Source organism: Lissotriton vulgaris, chromosome 5 (assembly GCF_964263255.1).
Source record: "Lissotriton vulgaris chromosome 5, aLisVul1.2, whole genome shotgun sequence".
Classification (NCBI taxonomy): Eukaryota; Metazoa; Chordata; class Amphibia; order Caudata; family Salamandridae; genus Lissotriton; species Lissotriton vulgaris.
This window is the reverse complement of record NC_141693.1, coordinates 61084130-61111028: the sequence shown is the minus strand read 5'-3', so window position 1 is coordinate 61111028 and position 26899 is coordinate 61084130. Positions and strand designations below refer to the sequence as shown.

The 26899-nt window shown below is 50.3% G+C and overlaps 1 pseudogene across 1 annotated transcript in view; it reads left to right on the top strand.

Annotated features, from left to right (window-relative positions):
• LOC147710160 (E3 ubiquitin-protein ligase TRIM39-like) overlaps window positions 1-26899 on the top strand; it is a 141073-nt pseudogene that overhangs the window by 70037 nt on the left and 44137 nt on the right. Inside the window, exons 3-4 of the transcript XR_015295851.1 lie at window positions 15237-15467; window positions 19653-19675. The product of XR_015295851.1 is annotated as an E3 ubiquitin-protein ligase TRIM39-like (transcript). The remainder of the gene's footprint in view (window positions 1-15236; window positions 15468-19652; window positions 19676-26899) is intronic.

Sequence of the window (26899 nt, the reverse complement as noted above, 5' to 3'; positions counted from 1 at the left end):
GTGTTCCAACGCCTTATGGGTAATCTCTTCAAGGACTCTGCAGGGGTCGTCTTCTTTCAGGATGATATTCTCATACATGGTAAGACCATGCAAGAACACAACGATAAAGTGAGGAAAGTTTTAGATATTGTAAAGTTGTATGGGTTGACTTTAAGGAAGGACAAATGCATGTTTTTCAGAGATGGTGTGGATTATCTAGGTCACCATATTTCAGCCAAAGGTGTAGAACCTAAAATTAAACTTTTAGATGCTATCTGTAATGCACCTGAACCGCAAAATAAAGATCAACTACGTTCGTTTCTAGGACTAGTTGAATACTATGTGAAATTTGTCCCAAATTTTGCTGACAAGACCTTTTGTTTACGCAATCTCTTAAAGAAAAATGCTAGGTATGACTGGTCTGAACAGTGCGCAAATGATTTTAACCTGTTGAAAACTGTGATTGTGCAGGCAGGCCCTCTCAAATTGTTTGATTTGAATGATCAGTGCATTGTGGTTACAGATGCCAGTAATGTTGGACTGGGAGCTGTCCTTATGCAAATGAGAGCTGACAATAGAGAAGAAGTAATTGCTTTTGCCTCCAGAACCCTGAGAGGTGCTGAGGGTACTTATTCCACAATCGAGAAAGAGGCGTTGGCTTTATGGTGGGGTGTACAACATTTTAGAAACTTTTTGTGGGGCAATCATGTTACTCTTAAAACTGACCATAAGCCATTAGTGGACCTTTTCACAACCAATGGTGGTGGTAGGGCTACACCCCGCATTGCCAAATGGCAGTACAGACTTGCTGAATTTAAATATCACTTTGAATATGTACCTGGTATAAAAAACAATCTAGCTGACTGTTTATCAAGGTTACCTTTTGCTCACACCGATCACGAGGAGGAACCTGATCAATTTGAGATGGTGTGTGCTGTCAGTTCTGTATCTGACACTGGTGCTGCCTTATCAGAAACTGATTGGAAGCGTGCTATTTCTGAGGATGTGAATTTGTGTAAAGTAATAGATTTTTTGACTCCGGGATGGCCGAATGACAAATTGTTATCTCCTGAGTTAGTTCCGTTTAGAAGAATTTGTGATGAACTGTCCTTGGTTGATGGAATTTTACGCAGAGCTAGTCTTCTAGTTGTGCCAACTTCACTTTGCAAATTTGTTCTTGACTTGGCTCATGTGGGGCATTTTGGTATTCGAGCCATGAAACGCAGATTACGTGAAGATTTTTGGTGGCCTGGTGTTGATCGGGCCATCGAGCACTGTGTTCGGGATTGTGGGGCATGTGTTCTTGGCGACAAAACTCAAGTTACTTATCCCTCTGCTATTAATCCCATTTCTGTAAAGGAAATACCTTGGAACAAGTTAGCATTTGATGTGGCTGGTCCGTTTAATGATTTGGGCAATACCCCTAAATATGCATTAGTCTTGATTGACTACATGTCGAAATGGCCTGAAGTTAAGTTTGGGGAAGGTATCAATTCTTCTACTATTATCAATTTTTTTACTGAAGTTTTCCTGCGGGAGGGTTTCCCAGAAGAGTTGGTATCTGACAATGGTACTCAATTAGTTTCTGGTGAGAGGGAGAGTTATTTTAAAAGGCATGGGATTAAACATGTGCTCACTTCCTTATATCATCCATGTAGCAATGGTTTGGTTGAACGCCTGAATCGTGTTATTAAAGATCAATTACAACTGGCTGCTATAAATGGCCTTCATTGGAGACATGTGATTTCTGACATGTTGTGGGCTATGAGGGTCACTCCTCATGACAACACGGGTATTTCACCTTTCACCTTGCTCAGAGGAAGAGTAGCTGGTTCCAAGCTCTATAAAGATTGGATGTTGAGAAAAGACATTGATGTTACCAAGATTGGGAGGGTAGCAGATATTAGGAGTGCTGCTCAGGCAAAATATGCACAGAAAAGCATTAGAACATCTCCAGTATGTCAGAGGGATTGGGTTAGAAATAAAAAACCTGTGCTTATAAGGCAAAGGGCAAGCTAAATTCTCCCCTCCTGTACAGGTCAAGGAGGTGAAAGATCAGGTTGTAGTGCTTGACAATGGTAACATTTGGAATAAGTCTTGTATTTCAATTGTACCCAAATCTAAGGTTGAGTTTGTGAGGAACAAATTTGGTTTGGATTCCTTTGATTCCTCTAGTATCAGGAATTCAATTACTTCTACAGATTCCACTGGTTGCAGCTCTGACTTTCAGCGGAGGTCGTCAAGAATTAAATCTGTGCCTACTAAGTATCGTGATTTTAGGTTTAAAGCATTTTATTAAAGCACAAAAAAAAACATGGGGAAGGGAATAGGAGGTCAAGTGAACATACAGTACAAAAAGCGAAACGTTGCGTCGATTCAGAAGGAAAGTAGGGAGGCAGGCAGCCCCGGAGGGGAACAAGGCATAAGTCATAAGGCAATAAGGCAGTGCGAATGACCCTCCAGTAGTCCCCCACTCCCCGATCAAGGCCGAGCTGGAGTAGCGTCCCGCAACACAGTGAAAAACACACCATCCCTCCAACCCCCCATCCCCGAAAAAATAGAAGAAAGAAATGCAAAGGAGAAAAAAGGAAGAAAACAATACCCCAACATCCCCGTCCGAAAGTCAGCATTAGAAGCATGTAACCCCGCCCCCCACCCCCATCCCCAAACCCCCGATCCCACCTCTCTCATTCCGCTGGGGCCGCCGGCGGCGTCAGCCTAAGGAGTCGCAGGTACCGTGGACATGTGAGCTCGCGAAATTCAGTGGACAGAAGTGCTAAAAAGGGGTGCCAGAGCTCTTCAAACTGGTCTACATTCCCAGCCACTGTTAGCGACATCTTCTCCATACCCAGTACCTGCCAGAGCCTGTGTAGCCAGCCAGTGATAGAGGGGGCAGTGGGGGTGCGCCAGAGTACAAGGATGTTTTGAACCGCTGAGCCTAGCGCAATCGCAATCTGTCTACCCCTGCGGGACTTCAGCGGGTACATCAAGTCATTAGGGAGGCCCAGTAAGACATACGCAGGGAAGCGCGGAAGTTCAATCTCAAAATGCCTATCCACCTCGTCCAGGACCTCCTTCCAATAGGCCGACAGCACCAGGCACTCCCAGAGAATGTGCGTGAGGGTACCTTCCTGTCCGCAGCCGCGCCAGCAACCCTTATCGCTGATTTTGTGCATTTCGTAGAGCCTCTCCGGGGTGTAATACCAGTAGGTGGACACCTTGGTAAAGGTCTCCGTCAGCCCAGTGTGGTACGCAGAGTGCCTCGCCCGATACGCGATCCTGTCCCACTCCTTATGGCTCAAGGTCCTGCCCAATTCCCTGTGCCAGCGCTCCCTCCCTGGGTTATGGTAATGAAACGGCGGGGTTGGAGAAACTTATATAAGTCGGTGATAAGCTTGGCGTCCGAGGTCCGGGTTACCAGCCACCGCTCATAGGGCGTGATCGAACGGGCAGCGACGTCGCGCACTGGGGGTTGAAGAGCCCAGTGGCGGACTTGCATATAACGCAGTCTGTCCCCCTCCGTCAGGCCAAACTCCTGTCGGAGCTGCTGGAAAGGGAGCACACCCTCCGGCCCGTAGATCTGAAAAAGCGCCCTACAACCCGCGCTCACCCAGTGGGAAAAGGCTCCCGGTTCCAGACCCGGAGTGAAGTCTGGATTGCCAGCAATGGGAGTGAACGGTGACGGAAAAGTGGTTAGCTCGCGAAGCTCACACACCGCATCCCACACTCGCAGCGGAGCCCGGGTGACAAAGGAGGCGTAGAGATTAGGCGGGCGATGAGTGCGCCGCAGGAACGGGACTTCCTGGAGGGTACGGCCCGCAACTGCTTGGTCCTGAAAGAGCCAGTGCTTGTCCGATTCCCACCGGCTCCACTCCACCAAGTATCGGAGTTGCGCCGCCTGAAAGTACTTCCGGAGGTCCGGAACACCGAGACCCCCCGCCTCCGGGGCAAGCATGGAGAGAACCTGTTTCATCCAAGGCTTACGGCCCTGCCACACAAAGCGGGAGATGTCAGCCTGCGCCTGCCGTATCCAACCTACAGGGGGCTGGAGAGGTAGAGCGCGAAAAAGATACAGGATCTGAGGCAGTATCGTCATCTTCACCGCTGCGATACGGCCCAGCCACGAGAGCAGGCCCTTGTTCCATCGGCCGAGTTCCTCCTTGATCTTTTTGCCCAGGGAGGAATAGTTAGCTGCGACCATTGCAGGCAGGGAAGGTGCAAGCAAAATCCCCAGGTAAGGCACCGTGGAGGAGGACCATTGCAGAGGGAAAAGACGCTGGAGGTCCCGCCTGGTGTCGACAGAGAGTGACACATCCAGGGCAGCCGATTTAGACATATTCATTTTGAAGCCCGCCACACGGGCAAAGGCGTTCAGTTGCTGGACGCAGGCAGGGAGCGACCGCTTGGGGTCATCCAGGGTCAGCAGGACATCGTCCGCATATAAGCTGACAGTATGCGTGTACTGACCCATCTTCACCCCAATAGCGTCCGGGTTATCGCGAATCCTCTGGGCAAACGGCTCCATATAGAGGGCAAACAGGAGCGGCGAAAGGGGGCAGCCCTGTCTCGTGCCGCGCTCAATGGCAAAGCTGCGGGAGCTGTGTCCGTTGACACGCACCGATGCTGACGGCCTCCTATAACAATTAAAGACCATGGTGCGGAACTTCTCGCCGATCCCCAGTTTCCCGAGAACCAGCTCGATGTATGGCCAATGAACCCTATCAAAGGCCTTCTCCGCGTCGACCGACAGCAGCATCCGCTCCCCTGGGACGCGTGAGGCCTTTTCTAGCACGTGCGTCACCCTCTTGGTGTTGTCGACCGTCTGCCTACCGGGTACAAAACCAGCCTGGTCCGCCTCCACCAGACCCGGTAGGTGCAGTCCCAGTCTGGCCGCCAAGATCCCCGTGTAAAGCTTGAGGTCCACATTTAGAAGCGAGATGGGCCGATACGAGCCGCACAGAGTCCGGTCCTTCCCCGGTTTCGGAATAACCGACACAGTCGCCGAGAGAAGGTCCGGTGGGATGGCCCCCAGTTCAGAGAAGGAATTGAATAAGCGAGCCAGGATAGGCGCGACAGTGGGACAGAAGGTCTTGTAAAACAAGGCCGTATAGCCATCCGGGCCCGGGGCCTTGCCGTGCTTTAACCGTGCAATAGCGGAGATAACTTCCTCCACATGAATGTCCCTCTCCAGGTGGTCCGCCTGGGCGGGATCCAGGGCTGGGAGGGTTACTGATTCCAAATAGGCCTCAGCCTCTCCCGGTGGGGAGGGCTCTGCAGCGTACAGCGCCTCGTAAAAGGCACGGAAGGAATCCGCCACCTCCGCGTCACCGGAAACCGGGACCCCATCTGTGCCCACTAGCTCCTTTACTACGTTGCGTTGCTGCGCAGCCCTGAGCCGGTGGGCCAGGAGCTTACCGCATCTGTCTCCGCCGGTGTAAAAGGCATGCCTCAGGCGCAACGCCGCATATTCTGCCCGGTCCAGGTCCAGCGCAGAGAGGAGTTTCCGCGCCGCCTTCAGCTGCCTCCAAAATCGAGGAGCCCCCGTCCGGCGGTGAACCTGTTCAAGTTCCCTGACCTGCGCCGTCAGTTCCTCCCTCTTACGTTGCCGCTCCCTGTTCTCCGCCGAGGAAATGGAGATAAACTCCCCTCTGACGACCGCTTTCAAAGCCGCCCACTGCGTTGTTAGGGACGTGTCGGAGTTGTTATTGTGGGTCAGGTACTCCTGAATGACCTCCTCCACTCGCTTCACCACCGATTTCTTATGGAGAAGCGTGTCCCGAAGCCGCCACAACCCTCTGGAGGGGGGGGCCGCCGGCCAAGCAAATACTCCGGAAACCGGCGCATGGTCGGACAGGGACAAGACTCCGATGTCTGCCGCCGTGGTGGCCGAGCGAAGCGGTCCGCTCACCAAGAGGTAGTCCAACCACGAATACGTGCGATGTGCGTGGGAGAAATATGAGTAGTCCCTATCGGTGGGGTGCATGGTGCGCCAGAGGTCATGCAGATCCATCTCTGCAATCTGGTCCTGTACCGCACCAGAAAGCTCCCCCGTCTGCGGAAAGCGCTGGGCAGACCTATCCAAGGTGGAGTCGAAGACCATATTCAGGTCTCCCCCCAAGATAACATGACGATCGGGCGAGGCAGTAACGTCCACCAACACAGATTCCAGGAAGCGATCCTGGTGGTCATTTGGGCTGTACACGGAGCCAACCGTGAAGGCAATACCCCCCAGCCTCATGCGATACACTAGGAGCCTCCCCTTCTGCTCGGCATGTTTATACAACACCTCACCCCTAAAGGAGCTGGCTAGAAGAATGGCTACACCCGCAGTCTTAGTCGCAGCCGAGGAAAAGAGTTGCGTGGGGAACTTGGCAGAGCGCAACCTATGGCAATCTTTAGAGAGTAAATGGGTTTCCTGCAGGAGACAGATGTCCGCCTGCGACCCCTCTAGCAGGGAAAGGATCGCCCTACGCTTCACAGGGTTATTCAGACCCTTAACATTAAGGGTCACTACTTTCAGGGACGGCATCGCTCCCAGGGAATCAAAGCGCTATGCAGCAAGCGAGGGATCAGTGGAAGGGGAGCGCGGGGCAGGGGCGCAGGGAAGGCCAGAGTCGGCTTCGCATGTGTTCGGACAATATTGGACGGGACCCCCCCAACACCAAACCAGCTCCTGAACCCCCCCAAAACCAACCCATGGCAACCAGCCAAAACCAAAAACAAGAAAAAACACCCCATTGTCTCAGTCTAGCCCAAGTGGGCGAGTCCGTAGAAAACAGTCAAGTGGACGTCCAGCCACTCACCTCCAACCTCTCCCCCCCAACCCCCAGCCCCAACCCAGCATCGTAGAGGCTAAGAGTCTCTCCCCCCGGAGTGGAGTTAGGCCGCCTGGGCCATGTCGTTAGATTCAGGCAAGTTCCTGGCCGCAGTCCTCAGGGCCTCCGCCATATCCGCCCTGATGGTAGGGGAGTCAGGGCGACTCGCCGTCGCCGACGATTGGCGCCTCCTCGATCTCCGTCGGCCCCGTCGCTCGGGGCGCCTCCATGCGGGCGTCGCCCCTTCTTCCTCTGTAGCTGTGAGTCCCAGCACCCCACAGACATCCTGTAAGGAGCGCAGCTGGTGTAGCACCCCATTCCATCGAAAGATAAGACGGAAGGGGTGACCCCAAGAGTAGGCCGTCTCATGCTCTCGCAGAAAGTCCGTAGCGATGCGGAAAGACCTGCGCTTCTGTAGCGTGATGGCGGACAGATCTTGATAGAGCGCCACGGGTCGTTCCCGGAAAGACAGTGGTTGCTTCCTGCGGGCCTCCGTCATAATGCGCTCCTTTAGGGGGAAATCCGGCAGGAATGCCAGGATATCAGGTGGGAGTGCCGATGACTGGCGTTGGCGGCCCACTCTGTGTGCTCTGTCGATGCGGATCGGGAAGTCCGCTCCTTCTCCCAAGATGTCCCGGAACAGGTCCTGCAGATAGGCCACTAGGTCCGCACCCTCATCCGCAGATGGGACGCCCCGCACCCGGATATTATTCCGCCTGGACCTGTTCTCGAGGTCCTCAGAGTGGGCCTGGAGCTCGACACACTGCTCCCGTAGGCGGAGAACGTCCTGCTGGAGATGAACTATCTCTTCATCGCGACCCTGGGCCGCCGTTTCCACTGTGTCAACCCGCTCGCCTAGGCCCTCGATTTCTCTACGCACTTCACGGACCTCTCCGGCCACCTCGGTCTTGAGAGTCTGGAATTCCTCCTTGAGGGAGCTGAATAAGTCCTCCATGAAGGACCTCGTGACTGGTGGTTCGCCTCCGGTGGCGTCCGCTGAGGCCCGGGAGGACCCCGGGGACGGCTGCGCCCTGTCTCGCAGTTGCTGGGCCCTGCCGAGCATGTCCGGCAGAGTGCGATCTCCCCGTTTCGCGCCTCCTCTCCCAGTCATCTTGGCCTCCGCTGTGGGTGAAGCCTAGAGCTGGCCGCTGTAGATGCGCCCAGCCGCTCTTGGGCACCAGATGTGAAGACCTCGCTGAAGACAAGGGTGATGCGTCACAGGCGACAAAATGGCGGCACGGGCCGGGGCGAGACGACCATCGAGCCAGTCAGGGCGATAATCAGGGTCCAGGTCGGAGGCCTTCAGCCGCGTGCTTCCAGGGAGGACGGCTGAGGCGTAGGCGCCAGGATGATCCGAGGCGCCCGTATGACAAGGGCGCGGGCGAGGGTCGCCAGCACCAGCTCCTCAACGACAAGATGGCGGGAGGGCGGAACCTGGGAGGGCAGCCCAGGCCAGCAAGTCTGCGGGCGACCCTCAAACAGCAATGGGTCGGGAAAGTGCGAAACCAGTGTCCCCCAGTTGCACCGGCCAGTACACCCAGCTCGGTCGCCGCTCAAACTCCACCGTCCCTCGCCTCCAGGCTCGGGGTCTGCATGGCGTCACACACCAGCAACCATGGCAAGGGGGTAGATCGCCAACGCAGGTCTGGGGTCTGTCGTCCAGCGATGACTCTGGCCACAAGGGCGCCGGCCAGGAAGCCTCCGCACTCCGCGGAGTCCGTCGAGTCCGCTCCCTCGGGATCACCAGCTTTCAGCACTCGGCCCAGCCGAGGCGGGCGGACAGCGCCGCAACACGCTCCGCCTCCAGGCTCTTCTCCTCGGGGCGATCCAGGCTCCACTCCTCGGATCGATCGTTGAACAAGCTTTTCGGGGACTTCCCCCGGGGCAACAGGAGTCAAAGTGGTATCAAAATGTGCCCCAAGAGCTCCGGCACAGTTCTCTCGCCCGCAGTGCAGCCGCGGGGGGAGAGAAGCGCAGGAATCGGGGCTCGAGCTGAGCTGGGCCGGAGGAGCTACGGGAGGAAGCGTCCGCTCACCCCGCCATCTTGGCCACGCCCCCCCAGTATCGTGATTTTATTGTATCTTGAATTGTCATCTAATTTGTACATTCCGCTTTGGGGTTTTGTTTTTGGTTTGTTTTTGTTATTATTTTAATTATTGGTGGGGGGAAGGGAATGTTTTAGGTAATTTTGAATGTTCTTTAGGGAATGTTGAATCTCTTTGTTTGCAATGTAGGAAGGGGGATGTGTAAAGATGTTATCTTTAGTTAATGTCCCACGTGCCAGCCCGCACGGGACATCTCTTTGGATTCCATGTTCTGGCGTCGAATGTATACCTTTGACATGTCAGCAGTTGCTGCCAGGAGACCTAAACACCAGGACGAATAAAGAAGAGCTCCTCATCTTACCGCTTTCTGTCTTCTTTTCAGTTCTGTTAAACCTGCGTAGACAGGAAGAATCCTCTCTGCTTATTCTTTAAAGATATTTTCTTTGTAAGTGAACGACAGCGCTTCTAAGTTGGCATTATTACCTGTTGTCTGTAGTGGTGCCACCACACTGGGGAACCATGTAGAATAGGCAATCTTATCATTTATTACATCCCTGAATCTTGTCCTGGTAATAAGGACTCCGGTTTCCATAATTGAGTTTATTTCTAAATAGTATTCGACTTTTACCACAAATGATCCAGCCAGGCTCGGCAACGGCAACAAGCAGCCACATCATCAAACCACAGATATTCCAACAGAGTTAATCTATACTAATATAATAAAGAGAGAGCCCAAACCTTTTAGGCGGGTAATCTCAGGAACCACAGCACCAATCACAACACCCAATACAGCGTTGGAAAGGGCAGTTGCAGCAGAAGGACATAGGCTATGCAGACGCCCACCATATACATTTAAAAGGTAAAAGAACCGTGCCAGCAAAGTAGTCCCTTGTGGGCGTGTCTGCATTGTGCTGTGGGCGTGTGCTGGGGGCGTGACAAACGCTGGGGACATGTGGTACGTTCCGCCCTTCATGCCATGTCTCATATCGTGCTCTGTGAGCATGTGCTGGGGGCGTGGGCATGTGCGGGGCGCGGGATTACGGAAAAAAAAGCGAGAGTTGTGCCCAATATTTCATTGTTTTTCTTTCCCAGGTTCTGTACATTCCAGCTCCGGGTGTCCACCCTGCTCCCTTTAAATACCCCTGCACCCCATAATCATAACCCACCCTTACTCCTTAAAATACCCCAACACCCTTAAACACTAACCCATCTTAACCCTATAAATATACCCTGTACCCCAAAACCCAAACCTAGCCCTGAACCCTATAAATACTCCTGCACCTTAAAACCCAAACCTACCCCTGAACCCAAAAAATACCCCTGTACCCCAAAACCCAAACCTAGCCCTTAACCCTAAAAATACCCCTGTACCCCAAAACCCAAACCTACCCCTGAACCCTAAAATACCCCTATACCCCAAAACCCAAACCTAGCCCTGAACCCTAAAAATACCCCTGTACCCCAAAACCCATACCTATCCCTATACACTAAAACTACCCCTGTACACCATAACCCAAAACTATATCTGAACCCTTAAAATACCCAAACACCCCAAAACCTATACCTCAGTATCCCAAAACATATACCTCTATACCCGTACTTACCTTATCCAAACTTTAAAAAAAAATATGCTTTTACCATTCATGCATTTACAACGAATTTCGTTGTAAATATATGCGTGGTAAAGCATATAAAATGTAATGCCATGCGTTATAATGGCATTGCGGAGTTATGGTACTTTCGTAATGAAAGTATGCGGAAAGAAAGTTGCGGAATAATGGGTTTTTACCTTCCCCCGGTAAGTACATTGGTGGCACGGCGGCCCACATCTCCAGCAACATACTCATATTTTTTCAGCACCGATTTGAAAAATGCACAGGTCTCTCTCATTGATGGCCAGCACCGACATACACCTCCCGCCAAAAGTTCTAGAATTGCGAACTTTAGAGCTGGGGAGCTACGTTCGAATCTCGGCATCAGCTCAACATCCTGTGATTCCAGACAAATCGCTTTGTCTACCCGTGCCTACCACAAATGAATGTGTTCTTCTGTAATGTAAATTGTGCTCATGCCATGTGGTCGAGCTCGCGCTATAGCCTTATAACCCGCCATAGAGGGCTATACCGGCTATTAGAAGCCCTCTCCAGCGTTAACAAGGGAGAGGGACTTTAATAGCGGTATAGCCCAGCTACGAAGGGCTATAAGGCTATTAGAACATTCTACCACTAGAGGGTAGAATGCTCTAACAAAAAATAACAGAGCCTTTTGGGAGCCTGACAGGATTGGAATCCCCTCAGGCTCCCTGAAGCCTTTGTTCACATCCAGAGCTGTGAACATAGAAAGATTGGAATGTTGGAGCTCCAGGCTTATACCAGCCATTATAAGCCCAGAGCACTCCATTGTTTCAATGGAGCTCCCAACATTCCAATGTTCGAATATATAATATTGCAAGGAAAAATAAAGTAGGGAAACTCGAGTTCACACACTACTGAACGCGCACTCTTAAGTGCATCATCAGCAGTGCACTGTGAATCGGAGCGTTTCACAGGCCTGTCACAGATAAGAAATGCTATCAAAACGAAATCCTACAAAACAATATACTACTGGCCGGCAGCAATTCATACCCGGACAACGTCGGGACGGGCTGCTAGTCTAAGTGATAAAGCGAGCATGGAAACTCCAACATTGATGAGTTTTAGCCCACAAATAGTTCATCTAAACCCAATGCCCTCTAATCCTAACACGTTTCAGGACATGTACATTCCCTTCTTCAGGAAATATGCATTTCTAATTCTAGAAATTACTTGGGCACAGCCCAGTATCAGCCACTGACCTTGGGCATTCTCTGTCTGCTTAATCCTCACTGCAAGGATTTCCTGCAACAGTCTTACTAATCGTCAATAGGTTGGTGTGTCATTTTTTATGCCTTCATTAGACCTCTCACAGGGATAGGTCATAGCTGACTGGAATGTCCCTGGATAACTAGTGCACATTTTTTTTAAAATATCATTTATTGATTTTTCAGAGGTTTGTACATAGATCCTTGACAATAGTGAGTGTACATAATATCTTTCAAACAGGTTTATATAGAACATTGATGGGGTACAAGGATATAATAACAGCATTACACATACTATAGAATTGTGTTTCGATGTCAATGACCCAACAGGAACTCAAGATCATAATAATTGTGCAAATATATCATCATGAGCATTGTTAACATTAACAAAAACAACAATCTGTTTTTTACCATTCATATTTGATGATTATCTATCTCGTGCGCAGGTCTGATCATGATCAGGTGTGTATGCGTACTTAGCGACATGAGGTTTAGGTTAAGTCTGCAGTGTGTGCGCCACAGTGTGCGACCTCATGAGTTGGGCCTGGAGATTCCTATTACAACCCATGTGCAGCACATCCACCGTACCTACATGCACTGGACATGCACACGGAAGGTTAGTGCAAGGGTCTGGGGCTCACACCAAAGCAGTTCAGTAGACTGCACTCTCAACGGACACATGAAAGAGGTCTGGTCATAACTAATGAGCCAATAAATTTAATACGCTGCCACCACCACTTTAGGTTGTTAACTCGGGACATGGGAAGTAGTGTCATCTCTGTTATGAGGGCATGCTTGGCCTTTACAGGTCACCAAACAGGTACTGTTCTGGGCTTCAGGGAGCAATAACATTACAGTTTCGCAGAACTCAGGAACGCATTCCTTATTAGCACTGGTGATACAAGGACACAACCCTCTACCAAGGAGAGAGCTAAGAAGTGCAACCTTCTGCCAGGACCAGTGACACAATACAAGAGCACAACATTACCAGGACTGGTGTCACATCACAGGAGCACAACCATCTACCTGTACACTAGTGACACATACCGTAGCACAACCCCCTACCAGTAGTGGAGACATACCCAACTCCACAAAATGTCTGACACCAGTCATTTTTGGTGACGCAAGAGAAACACACCGCTCTCCACTGCTGAAACCCTCTTATTCACTGGGACGAGAAGTGCCTCACCTGATAACGCACAGGCTCCTGCTCTAAGGTACAGTATGACATACCTCACCTGATAATTCACAGGCTCCGGCTCTAAGCCGCAGTGTGGCATACCTCACCTGATAACACACAGGCTCCTGCTCTAAGGTACAGTGTGACATACCTCACCTGATAATTCACAGGCTCCGGCTCTAAGCCACAGTGTGACATAACTCACCTGATAATTCACAGGCTCCGGCTCTAAGCCACAGTGTGACATAACTCACCTGATAATTCACAGTCTACAGCTCTAAGCCGCAGAGTGGCATACCTCACCTGATAACGCACAGGCTCCTGCTCTAAGGTACAGTATGACATACCTCACCTGATAATTCACAGGCTCCGGCTCTAAGCCACAGTGTGACATACCTCACCTGATAACACACAGGCTCCTGCTTTAAGCCACGGTGTGACATACCGCACCTGATATTCCACAGGCTCCTGCTCTAAGCCTCAGTGTGATGTACCTCACCTGATAAAAAAAGAAACAATTGATGGACAGAATGCTGGACAATGCAAACATTCACCCCCAGTCACAAGGGTCTGGGTTTAATCCATCATTCTTTCACTCACCACACCACCCCAGTTTGTATTCAGCCATATGCAAATCAGTCTTGACCCTGTCCCTTATGGGAACAGTCCAGCCCGAACTGCTAAGCCAGGTCATCCCTGGACCGGAAACAAACATCCTGGGACCAATTTCAGGGCATCACCCTTCATCTGCCAGGCTAGCTTGAATCCAGTGGTGTAGTGAGCACGGGACCCATGTCTGGGCATACCCTTCCCACTTAGGACGACCTACGCAAAAGAAACAGTTGATGGACGGAATGCTGGACAATGCAAACATTCACCCCCAATCAGAAGTATCTGGGTTTAATCCGTCATTCTTTCGCTCACCACACCATCCCAGTTTGGACCCAGCCATATGCAAATCAGTCTTGACCCTGTTTGTTATGGGAACAGTCCAGCCCGAACTGCTAAGGCAGGTCCTGGCTGATGAGGGCTGAAAGCCCAAAACCGGTCCTAGGATGCTTGTTTCCAGTCCAGGGAGGACCTGGACTGGCAGTTCGGGCTGGACTGTTCCCATTGGGTGCAGGGTCAAGACTGATTTGCATTTGGCTGGGTCCAAACTGGAATGGCATGGTGAGCAAAAAAACTATAGATTTAGGCCCAGATCTCTGTAGTGGAGAAGTGTGGCTCAGGGGTTAGAGGTGGCAGACCCGGAAGCTGAGATCGGCCCTGGACCAGGGTTCAATTCCCCGCCTCGGCGGGTCTTGGGCTCAAAAAATTCCACGGACTCGATAATTCTCGCTCCGGTGCCTTCTCAACTCACGGGTTCACACTCTGCGACTCTGGGCAATAGCTTGCTTAATCTCCACAACGGCCCCTCGCGGTGGGATGCCTGGCTTTCACCTTGTGGATACCCTGCTGGGATTATCTCACAGGGGAATACCAGGACGGGTTCCCTAAGCAAGCGCCGGGAAACCCTTTGTGGGTAGCTGTGCGCTATATAAGCTCAAATACATTTACATTTACATTTACAATGTATGACATTGTTCTGCATTTTGTCCATCAATTGTTCATTTTGTACCTCACCTGATAACACACAGGCTCCTGCTCTAAGCCACAGTGTGACATACCTCACATGATAACTCACAGCCACTTATCTTAGGATAGGAAAGGATGTTTATCCAATCTCCTCACTCATCTTTTACAGAAATCGCTGAATTACCTTCATAAACATTGATTTATCTGGTAATTCTGCATTTTGTGACAGAATGCACATACTTTGTTTTTAACGTGACATTCCGACACCAGTGATTACCCATCACTTTGAATGAGCGCCATTGTAGGACACCCCTCAGTGTCTCCTTCTGGGCAAACACATCCATTGCGCTGCAGGACAGGGGCAGCCTGCACTCCCCAAATCTTGTGTCTTCCATCCCAAGGGCGGGAACTTCCTGGCCCCCCTTCTTTTACATCATCATGTGACTTCAACCTGTGTCTCCCCTCAGCCCGTCTCTCGGTCTTTGACTGTCTCTGCCTGCGGTGGGTTTCCTTCCTTGCACCCTCTCCATGGATCGACCTTCTATACAACTTCACAAATTCTGACTTCTCTACAGTTCATGAGGTGTCTGAGGGAAGGGGAGGGCAGGAGTGTGAGAAGGATGGAAGACGGTAAAAGGGAAGGTAGTAAGAGATTGCAGTTCAGAAATTAGGAAAAGCACATTAGTGGTCTGATTTTTTTTAAGGATCTATCAACCTTTCCACCCTCCTCCTGGACTCCGACTCTAAGGACGGCTTGTAGAAAGCTTTTTAATATCTAAACAGCTTTTCTTTGCTTCTGACAGAACAAGCTAAGAACTGAGAAGAATAAAATTGAATCTGAGTTTGAAAAGCTACGGCAGCTTCTGAAAGAAAATGAGCAAACACTGCACAGAAGACTGGAGGAGATGGAGAAGAAAATGACCATGATTGAAAATGCAAATATCACCAAACTGTCCAATCAAATCACCTCTCTCAAGGCTCTAATAACGGAGATAGAAAAGAAGTCTGAGGCGCCAGCGTGGGAACTCTTGAAGGTGAGATACTGTTTGGGAAATAAAACAGAAGGAAGTGAAATAATTGTAATTTGTGTGCATTATTAAATGTATGAGCGGAGCACGTATGATCTCCTGGCTGGGTCAATGCACAGTGACCCCGTGCACTCTGCGAGCCGCACACAATATACAGAGATGGATAATTTACATTGTCCCACTTGATGCTGTGAGTCCAACTCAATATACAAACTGTGAAATGTACAGGGACCGTTTACGGTGTGATATACAAGTTAATAACCCATCTATATACAAATGATTTATGTATTTTATCTATTAGGGAGAATGCAACACACCAAGCAATTCCAGTGACAGTAAATAATATATGAAGACCAAGGAGCAAAATGTGTTAAAAGTTAGATAGAAATGGAAAGCTTAATGAGTGACAACACCCGAGAGAACTGGAAAGAAACCAAATTCCTTCTTTTCTAAGAAGTTTGAAAACATTTCTGTTCTGATGTGTTTACTTGTCTCCTGATGCAGGTGGCCACTTAGGTTCACGTGCACCAAACCTCTTGTCAGCTATTTAACCAGGAATTTGAAATCGGTAATGGAAAGCTCACTGTGTTTTTGTCATCCCAGATAAAGATAGAGATTGCCACAGAGAACTCTTTAGTTTGAAGAATAGTAACCATTTTACATTAAGGGTAACCCCTGATTATATTACAGTGTGCAAAATGAATGTCGGCAAATTGCTGCCCTGCAGCAATAGAAATTTTATTTACAACTGGATTACTTTAAAACTGTAAACTGCAACCAAATTCCTCAACAATATGGCTTAGGGTGGGATTAGAGGTGTAAACATCCTTATTGTGGTCATACGCTGTCAATTTAACAGTGATGCTCTGCTCAAATAAGTTGATTAGTTTAAAGCCAAGAAGCTTCCTGAGAAGTAGCTCCATTTAAAGGGCACTAGATGATGGTGACAGAGAACATCCAAAACATCCCTCGGAGGGCGACAGGGAGCATCCCTCGCAGGGCGACAGAGAGCCTCCCTCGCAGGGCGACAGAGAGCCTCCCTCGGAGGGTGACAGAGAGCCTCCCTCGGAGGGTGACAGAGAGCCTCCCTCGGAGGGTGACAGAGAGCCTCCCTCGGAGGGTGACGGCGAGCAACCCTCGGCGGGTGACGGAGAGCCTCCCTCGGAGGGTGACGGTGAACCTCCGAGCCTACCTCAGAGGGACAGGGAGCATCCCTCGGAGGGCGACAGAGAGCCTCCCTCGCAGGGTGACAGAGAGCCTCCCTCGGAGGGTGACAGAGAGCAACCCTCGGCGGGTGACGGCGAGCAACCCTCGGCGGGTGACAGCGAGCAACCCTCGGCGGGTGACGGCGAGCAAACTTCGGCGGGTGACGGCGAGCATCCCTCAGAGGGTGACGGCGAGCATCCCTCGGAGGGTGACGGCGAGCCTCCCTCTGAATGTGATGGCGAGCCTCCCTCTGAGGGTCTCGGAGAGCATCATTCTGAGGGTCTCAGAGAGCATCCCTCTGAGTGTCTCAGAGAGCATCCCTCTGAGGGTGACAGAGAGCATCCCTCTGAGGGTCTCAGAGAGCATTCCCCCAATGGTCACAGAGAGCATCCCTCAGAGGGTGACAGAGAGCATCCCTCTGAGGGTCTCAGAGAGCATTCCCCCAATGGTCACAGAGAGCATCCCTCAGAGGGTGACAGAGAGCATCCCTCAGAGGGTGACAGAGAGCCTCCCTCAGAGGGTGACAGAGAGCCTCCCTCTGGGGGTGACAGAGAGCCTCCCTCTGAGGGTGACGGAGAGCCTCCCTCTGAGGGTGATGGAGAGCCTCCCTCTGAGGGTGACGGATAGCAACCCTCTGAGGGTGACGGAGAGCATCCCTCAGAGGGTGACAGAGAGCATCCCTCAGAGGGTGACAGAGAGCCTCCCTCAGAGGGTCTCAGTGAGAATCCCTCTGAGGGTGACAGAGAGCCTCCCTCTGAGGGTGACGGAGAGCCTCCCTCTGAGGGTGACGGAGAGCAACCCTCTGAGGGTCTCAGAGAGCATCCCTCTTAGTGTGACAGTGAGCATCCCTCTTAGTGTGACAGAGAGCATCCCTGTGAGGGTGACAGAGAGCATCCCTGTGAGGGTGACAGAGAGCATGCCTCCGAGGGTGACAGAGAGAAACCATCTTAGTGTGACAGAGAGCATCCCTCTCAGGGCGACAGGGAATATCCCTCCAAGGGTGACAGAGATCATCCATCCAAGGGTGACAGAGAGCATCCCTCCAAGGGTGACAGAGAGAATCCCTCCAAGGGTGACAGAGAGCATCCCTCCAAGAGCGACAGGGAGAATTAGTCTTAGTGTGACAGAGAGCATCCATGTGAGGGTGACAGGGAGCACCCCTCCGAGGGTGACCGAGAGCAACCCTCCAAGCGTGACAGAGAGCATCCCTCCAAGTGTGACAGAGAGCATACCTCCAAGTGTGACAGAGAGCATCTCTCTCAGGGTGACAGAGAGCACCCTCTGAGGGGGACAGAGAGCATCCCTCCAAGTGTGACAGAGAGCATCTCTCTCAGGGTGGCTGAGAGCATCCCTCCCAGGGTGACAGAGAGCGTCCCTCTGAGGGAGACAGAGAGCAGCCCTCTTAGTGTGACAGAGAGCATCCCTCTGAGGGCAACAGGGAGTATCCCTCTGAGGGTAATGTAGAGCATCCCTCTGAGGGTGACCGAGAGCCTCCTTGGAGGGTGACAGAGAGCCTCCATTCACCAGCTGTGATCCTGGCGTCACCCTCTAAACAATAAGTTTAACTCCTTATACTGAGATGAACTTGTAATATAGCCACGCCGCATGCAAGTGATAGACAACTTGTCATAAAGAGTCCAATAGTCCAAATCCTTAACTCTTGTCTGGTTCTTCCTTAAATATTTATAGAGGGTCTTTCATCTCAGCCCCTTCAATCCAACAGCTCACCCAATGCTGGGATGAATTAATCCAGTAATTGGCGGGCGCTTCACACAAGCAGATCCTTTAAAAGTCCATAACTGCCAAGAGGCGGTCACATTTCTTTGTCCTTCCTGGGCAGCTGTGATCTCATTTCCTAGATGGCTGCCACTTACACAGACTCCTCTAGTACTCCTTCTGCCCGTACCTCCTTCCCCTGCACGGCACTCTTCAGGTACCCCTTCCTTGTACCTCATCCTGCAGGGCACTCTTCTGGTACCCCTTCCTTGTACCTCATCCTGCAGGGCACTCTTCTGGTACCCCTTCCTTGTACCTCATCCTTCAGGGCACTCTTCTACTACCCCATCTTCTTGTACCTCCTACTGCAGGGGATTCTTCTAGTACCCCTTTCTTGTACCTTATCCTGCAGGGCACTCTTCTGGTACCCCTTCTTCTTGTACCTCCTCCTGCGGGGCACTCTTCTTGTACCCCTTCTTCTTGTACCTCCTCTTGCAGGGCACTCTTCTAGTACCCCTTCATTGTACCTCCTCCTGCAGGGCACTGTTCTACCCCTTTAGCACTTAACTACTCCTTCATGGCCCTTTTTTAGTAATGCTTCTATTCGTACCTTACTCTGCTGAAGAACACTCTTCTAGTATCCCTGCTGTTAATACTTCTTCCTGCAATGCCTGTTACCTGTAATACTATTAGTATAATAAAACATGGCACACCAGGATCTACAACAAGGACTTCTGGCAGATTATTCACTGTTAATGTAATAAAGAAAAGTGGCAGAAAACGAAGGTGGAGCACAACTCTCATAAGGGCAAGCTGCCTCTGACCTCTTGGCACTGAATTTACTACCTCTGAAGTCAGGGTCGCACAAGCAGTGACGGGTCACAAGGGGCAATTCAGGAGTCGCAGCTGCAACCCCTGGCAAGTCCTAAATGAGGCCCCTGCATGTGACCCTGTTGAGAACATCATACAATGTGTCAAGTGACTCCATTCAGAATATCAGAATGTGCTGTGTTTTGTGACTCCATTCAGAATGACACCGCGCTGTGTCATTACCATTCAGAACATCAGTTTCTGCTGTGTCATTTGTCGACATTCAGAATGTCACACTCTGTGCTGGGTCATGCGATGCCACAGAATGTGCTTGGTCATGTGACCGCAGCCAACGTTTTCTAATCATAGATCGATTGAAGTGTTTCACTCCTACAAATACTATCATAACTTTAACATCTTCTCTGGAAACTGATTTCACTTTGTTTTTCTGTTTTGCAGGATGTCAGAAGCACCCTAAGCAGGTAAGGCTGGTTTATTATTCTCCTCTCAGTGTGTAAGGTGCAGGTCTCACTGCTGCAGTGTGTAAATGCCACTACTAAGCTCACACAAAGTGCTAGGAAACTTTCAGATACTCGTAAAACCACTTTGTATCCTCAACAAAACTCTTAAGTACTCAGAAAATACCTTTGATTCCTCTGAAAACTCCCTTGTATCATCAGGAAATGCTCTTAAATCTTCCTAAATCCCTGTAAGTCATCAGAAAACTCCTTTGAATCTTGAAATAATTGCTAGAGAAATGAGCTGCTGTCCTCACAAAACCTATTTGTGTCTATAAAACCTACATGAAGTCCTCAGAAGAGTTCCCTGTACACACAGAAAACTAATGCACATTCTGGAAACTTCCTCTCCGGTTTCTTCAATTAGGAGTTGTGGAAAAACGAATTCAAAGTTTATGAACTACGATACCAGTCTTCAAAACATCCCTTCTCTGCTTCCAAACAGCGTTGAAATGTAATTAAAGCCATATTCAGGCCTTATTCTTTAGTAAATTCCCTCCAAACTCTCCATCTTCGGGCATGTTTGCGTAATGTTTCCTTGCTGCTGTGTTACTCAATGTCCCCTTTGCGTAGTGTCCACGCTTATTCACATTCATAAGTGGTCTGCGAACACCCTTGGAATATCATGGTACGCCCGTTAGCGTGTATGGTTAGTGTATGGTTCGCTACATCTATTTGCCCACGTCGCAACCAGGCGAATCCTCAGGGTCACTGCCCTCTATCTGTTGCAGCTCATTTAAGAGGTTGTCCCAACATGCTGCTATGGGTTCTCGACGCAGTTCTAACGTTTCTTCATGCTTGATGGAGATGCTTTCGGACTTGGCCCATGCGAACAATGAGTGACGCCATGCCCGTACATGTGGTGGGTCCACCACTTTCCACCATCTAGTTAGGAGCCTTTTAGCTACTATTATCCCCAAGTCTACGAACCTAGGCACTACATTGGTAGCAGGCGTCCTCCTGAATTGATACAGGAGGTATACAAAAGGTAGTGCTTGACCTGTGCATGTGTGTAATATCCTGGTTATCGTATTCCAGTACACTCCTATTCGGGGGCAGCTCCATAACATGTGTACTAGTTCAGCTCCTGGGGGTGTTGTGTTTGTTTGTTGGGGTTGGTAGGATTCCTCAGGGCGCTTGCTGTGATCCATTTAGTGAAGTTGTCCACTGCTTGTTCTGTGTCCTTGTGGAGGTAGGTAGGTGAAAGTTGAGGGTGTTGATCCAGCTTTGTTCTAATGATTTGGACCGGCTACAACATGTTTCGCTGGCAGTGGAGGTGGGGGTTTTGAGGGGCTCTGAGATGAAGTGGACGCAGTGGTGGTCGGTCCAGGTGAGCTGTTCAGTGTGGGTGTAAAGATAGGGTCAAGCGTGTCTCCTGCGATGGGAGTGGTGTCGGTGACTAATTGCTCGAGTTTGAGGTTGGCCATACTTTCTAGGATGTCAGCCGTGTTGGTGTCATCAGTATTTTCAAGGAGAAAGTTGAGATCTCCCAGGAAGATAGTATCACCTCAATGGTGAAAGAAGCGATGAAGTCAAAGATGGGGTTGCAGAAGGGAGGGCCGAGTCCCGGAGGTCTGTAGGCGAGGGTGTCTCCGATTGTGGTTTTGCTGTTCGTTTGGAGTTGGAAGTTGAGGTGCTCCATGAAGGGGGTGGTGTTGTCTGTGGTGGTTGTGCATTTGAGAGTCTCTTTGTGGATTATGGCTGTGATGCTGCCATTTCTATTGGTCCGGTCTCGGTGCGTTATCTTGCATCTGTCTGGTATGGCTGTGGCAATACTGGGTGCTGATGCGGGGTTCAGCCAGGTCTCTGTGATGAAGACGGTGTCTGGGGTGGTGATGGTTTTCCAGATTTCTGTGGCGTCTGTTCCAAGAGAGCGTGCATTGTTCAGCAGGCAGTTGATGTCTCTGAAGGGGTTGGCCACGGCCCTGCTGTTGATTGTGAGTGACTTGCTGTGGCTGCTGAACGTGGTGTCAGTTGTTTCTCTTGTGATGCAGGTAAATCGGCAGTTCCGGCAGGAGAAAGGGCTATCGGTGGTCCTGGGTGAGGCCTGGGCACAGCAGTTATTCTGGCATCTGGGAACCAGGGCTCTAAGTTCGTCTGCTGTGAAGCTCAAGCGGTCTGTGGTGGGTGTAGACCTAGTGCAGAGCGAGGTCCAAGCACAGCATACCCACGGTGCGCGTCTGCTGCGTGGGTGCGCTGTGGTCTGCATGCCAGAGGACTGGGTTACTGGCAGGAGGGTGCCAATGGTGCCCATAGGGGGGAGACAGCAGGCACGACGGTGAGCGACGCGGGAGTCAAGATGTAAGGAGCTGCAGGGCTGCAGGCAGCAGAAGGGAAGTCCCAGCAGAGCCGGCGGGCAAGGGATCGGTCGGGCAGGCAGGGAGAGAGGGAAGGGGAAGAAGCCAGACTGCAAGGTCAAGTGCAGCCGACCCAGGCTACCAGGGTCAAGAGGGGCGCAGCTGGACATTAACTACTGGGAGTCTGGTGCAGGTTGGGCTGAGGGGAGAGCGCCGGGCGCGGTGTCAGGGGGGACAAGGCCACAGAGCACTGTAACTGAAACTGTGGGTGTAAGAGGGGTGGCCCAGCCTCCTCCTGTTTCTGACGGGCATGGACGGGCTCACCCTTTGCCTACGCTTTGCTCGGCCACTGCCCACCCCGCCCGGCTCCCACGATGCAGGAGCCGCAGAAGGAATTAATCTGCTTCAGAGGTGCGAAAATGGGCCAAGCCCACCTCCTGGAGGCTGCTGGGAACTTTAGTTCCCTGACGCTTATGGCGGCACTGGCTCTGGTTCCTGAATGGAGCAGGGAGAGTCGTGAGGCAGGAGTCCGGGGCCTGGAGAAGCGGCAGATCAGCAGTGTCCCATCCTTGGTCTGTTAAATCACTATCTACCCTCTATGACCATTGCTTGACATCAGTCTTTGTAAGTGCCTGGGTTAGATCCGTAAAGGCTGTCAAGTTCTTTGTGAACTTACCACGGTATGTCATCATGCCTAGGAAACGTCTTACTCCTGTCATGAAAGTTAGTGTGAGTACAGATTTCTTGTCTTTGACTTTGTTGGGATTCGGAGTCACCATTTACACTGAAAATCTCTGTTCCAGGAAACTGATGTGTTTCTTTAGCCTGAGGCCGCTTGAAGGCACTGTAGGACTTTTCAGGGGCAATAATGACTGTCACATTGTGTGCCTGCACCAAGATGTCATCACAAATGTTAATTATTCCAGTCAAGCCATCTAGAACTTCTGGGATGGTGTTCTCAAAAACATCAGCGACGCTGGAGATTCCGAAGTTTAATCTTGTATATAGTCTCAGATCCAGGTGTGTGGAGAAGGTTGTGATATATCAAAAAGTGGGTCGAGCATCAGCAGGTGAGACTCATTTATTAGTATATGCGTGATATGTTGTTGTCTTTGGCATGCCTGATTCTCGCTCGATGATGTCCGCCTCTTCCAGTCTTCATAGCTCCTCTTCCAGCCTTCATAGCTCCTCTTCCACTTTAGCCTGAAGATGAATCGCCACTCAGTGATGCCAATAGATTGATCGATCTGCAGATGCACAGTCTTTCCTTTCAAACACTCAATGCCACTAAACTGGCTGTTGCTTTCCAGGAGAAGATTGTCCAGCTCATCAGTGGAGGCAAAGTGGATCAGCTGAAGACTTGTGGCTGCCTGGCAGCCTTCCTGTACTCTTTGGTAATGTGCACCTCTGCCCTGACTGCTTGATCTCATGAGCGAGTTCCACTTTGAAGCCTCCTGTTAATGGTAGTGGGTTTGGATGTCTTTATCTTCTTTGTTTGATTATGGATTGAGCTCTCATCAGTTAACATGCACACACTGGCCAGGTCTTTAACCAGGCATAAAACTCATCCATTGATCCATCAAGTTTTTATCTCCTTTGACAGAGTATGAAATCTTCTTAATTAGGGTGCTACAATATGTTAAACGGCATTCACCTGATGGTGGTACTCCTACAGGAGATGCATCTGATGGGTAACACTTGCAAAGCCCTAGACGGCAGGGGTCACACGTTGGTGATATATGCAGGTTTGACAATAAGCTCTAGAGCAGTAGGCATTCTATTAAAAAATAATTGCAGTTGACAGTGAAGCAATCCCCTACAACCCCCTATAAAGATGCACAGCCCTCTCTGGGATATGGGAGGGGGAACTGATAAATGTCCTATCAGTGTATAACCATCTGGCCTTACACAGCAGCACTCTTCTGGACCTGGGTGAACTCCTATTAGGGGGTGACTTTAATATGACCATGCGTGATTCACTTGACTGTCAACCCCCACGCCACGTGACCACTTCCCACACACATTTGATGGCCTTCTTTACAGCAATGGGGTTGGTAGATGTATGGCAAACATACAATCCCATCACTCAGAATTGTACATTTCCCTCGGGGCTCATGGGCGTCTCTCCCGTATTTCCCTCCTACTCACTTTGGCCCACCACGTCTCGTGATTCCGAGAGATGCACCATTTGGCTGGGGGATATCTGACCGCTCCCCCATTTGGGCTATATATATGGCATTGCTAAATGGAGCAAACACAAGGAGATGATAGACGGAGCGCTGAAACATTTCAGACACTCACCCCCAGTCACAGATCTGGGCTGAATCCATCATCATTCTTTAGCTCACTTCGCCACCGCGGTTCAGACCCAGCTATATGAAAATTAGTCTTGACCCTGTGCCTCATGGGAACAGTCCAGCCCGAATTGCCAAGCCAGGTCTTCCCTGAACCAGAAACAAGCATCCTGGGACCGGTTTCTGGATAACACCTTCATCAGACATGCTAGCTTGAATTCAGTGGCAAAGTGAGCAAAGGACCCACGTCTTGGCATACCCTGCCAACTTAGGGCGAACAAAGCAAACACAAGGAGATGATGGACGGAGCGCCAAAACTTTTCAGACACTCACCCCCAGTCACAGATCTGGGTTGAATCCATCATCATTCTTTAGCTCACTTCGCCACCTCAGTTCAGACCCAGCTATATGCAAATCAGTCTTGACCCTGTGCCTCATGGCATGGGAACAGTCCAACCCAAATTGCCAAGTCAGGTCTTCCTAGAACCGGAAAAAAGCATTCTTCAACCTGTTTCTGGGTAACACCCTTCATCAGCCAGGCTAGCTTGAATTCAGTGGCAAAGTAAGCAAGGGACCCACGTCTGGGCATTCCCTGCCAACTTAGGGCGAACAAAGCAAACACAAGGAGATGATGCATGGAGTGCCAAAACGTTTCAGACACTCACCCCCAGTCACAGATCTGGGTTGAATCCATCATAATTTTTTAGCTCGCTTCGCAACCTCAGTTGAGACCCAGCTTTATGCAAATCAGTCTTGACTCTGTGCCTTATGGGAAAAGTCCAGCCCGAATTGCCAAGCCAGGTCTTCCCTGAACCGGAATCAAGCATCCTGGGACCGGTTTCTGGGAAACACCCTTCATCAGTCAGGCTAGTTTGAATTCAGTGACAAAGTGAGCAAGGGACCTACGTCTGGCAAAAGGCGATTAGATGGGTTACCGGGATCTCTCAGGGCACCAGGGTGTTTCTTACAGATCCCCAAGATATTGCGAATGCCTTCTCAGATTACTACAAGCACCTATACTCCCCAGTCGGGGCTACGAATATGTGACATTCCCACGACTTTCTCTGGTATTTACGACTTCCTACACTCCCTACTGAAGACAGAGCCTTCATGGAAAGTGATCCTACAGAGGACACAATTGCCCAAGCGATTCGCAATATCGCATCAGGCAAAACAATGTGTCAGAACGTGCTCCCGATATAGTTATACAAGATTACTATGACTCTTATTGCACCGCAATTACTTTAAATGTACTTGGGGAGTCGGGAAAAGGGGGTGCTCTCCAGAGACCAAAGGCTCGCTTCCATTGTGGTCCTTCATAAGGAGGGTAGGACCGCTGAGGACTGCTCCTCCTGCAGACCCATTTCCCTCCTCAACGCTGAGATCAAAATTTTGGTGAAACTATTAGCCCTTAGATGAATACAAATTATTACCAAATTGGTGCATCCACACCAGTTCTTTTTCACGCCAGGTAGAAACCCGACCTTCAATCTGCGATGTCTCCACGGAATGTTGGGGCTCGCCCTTTCTATACAAGAAGACGCAACTATTTTGTCCCTTAATGCTCGTATGGCGTTCAACACTGTGGAATGGCTATACCTTTTTGCTGTGCTGGAACGGATGAGCTTCGACCCCAAGTTCTTGTCCTGGGTACGATTATTATACACCAATTCCCTGGCCTGGGTAGTCATTAATGCGAAAACCTCTAGATAATTCCCCTTGAGGTGTGAGACCACAACAGGGTTGCCCTCTTTCGCCTCTCTTGTTTGCCCTAGTTCTAGAACCACTGACGACCTGTGAATTCTCTGACCCTTTGATACGTGGCCTACGCTGGATGGAGGAGTGGAAATACATAATTTCTCTGTACGCTGACAATATATTATTGTATATAGCAGCTCCCGCGTCTCCCTGAGTCGTATACTGGAAATATTCACAACCTTCGGTAGATACTTGGGATACACCATTAAGTGGTCTAAATGGACTCTATTTGTTCTCTGTGGGTACTCTTCATGACAAGATAGGGGATGTGCAGCAAGGGTAGTTTCTGATGGCTTCCGATATTTGGTATCTATGTCACCACCGATCCTGACTCATTCTATGACAATAATCTCCAGGGTCCCCTACAGAATCTCAGGAGAGACGTTTGCCACTGGAGGGCCCTGCCCTTGTCCCTTCTTGGACGAGCTGCTTTGTCCAAGATGATGGCACTGCAGTGGTTTCTTTACTTGTGCAAAATGCACCATTCTCAGTCCCCGATACCTACTTCCGGACTATAGAGACTGAATTAAGGACCTTGTTGTGGGAAGGGGTGCCCCTCATATAGCCCTCAAAAAACTGACACATGACTCATATGACGGTGGTATTACGTTGCCCGACATCCACAGATATTACCAGGCAGCACAGCTCACCACTGTTAACCAATGGGTACATCGGCCTGCAGCCAATACGGCGTTTCATATGGACTGTTATGTGTTACGGCCACTTGAATACACACGATCACTGTACACCTCCCCAAGATATATGATCCTTACGGGACCCACAGCTCTTCCGGTCCAACTGTGGCACACAACTCTTAAAACACTGGACTGGGAGGGTAG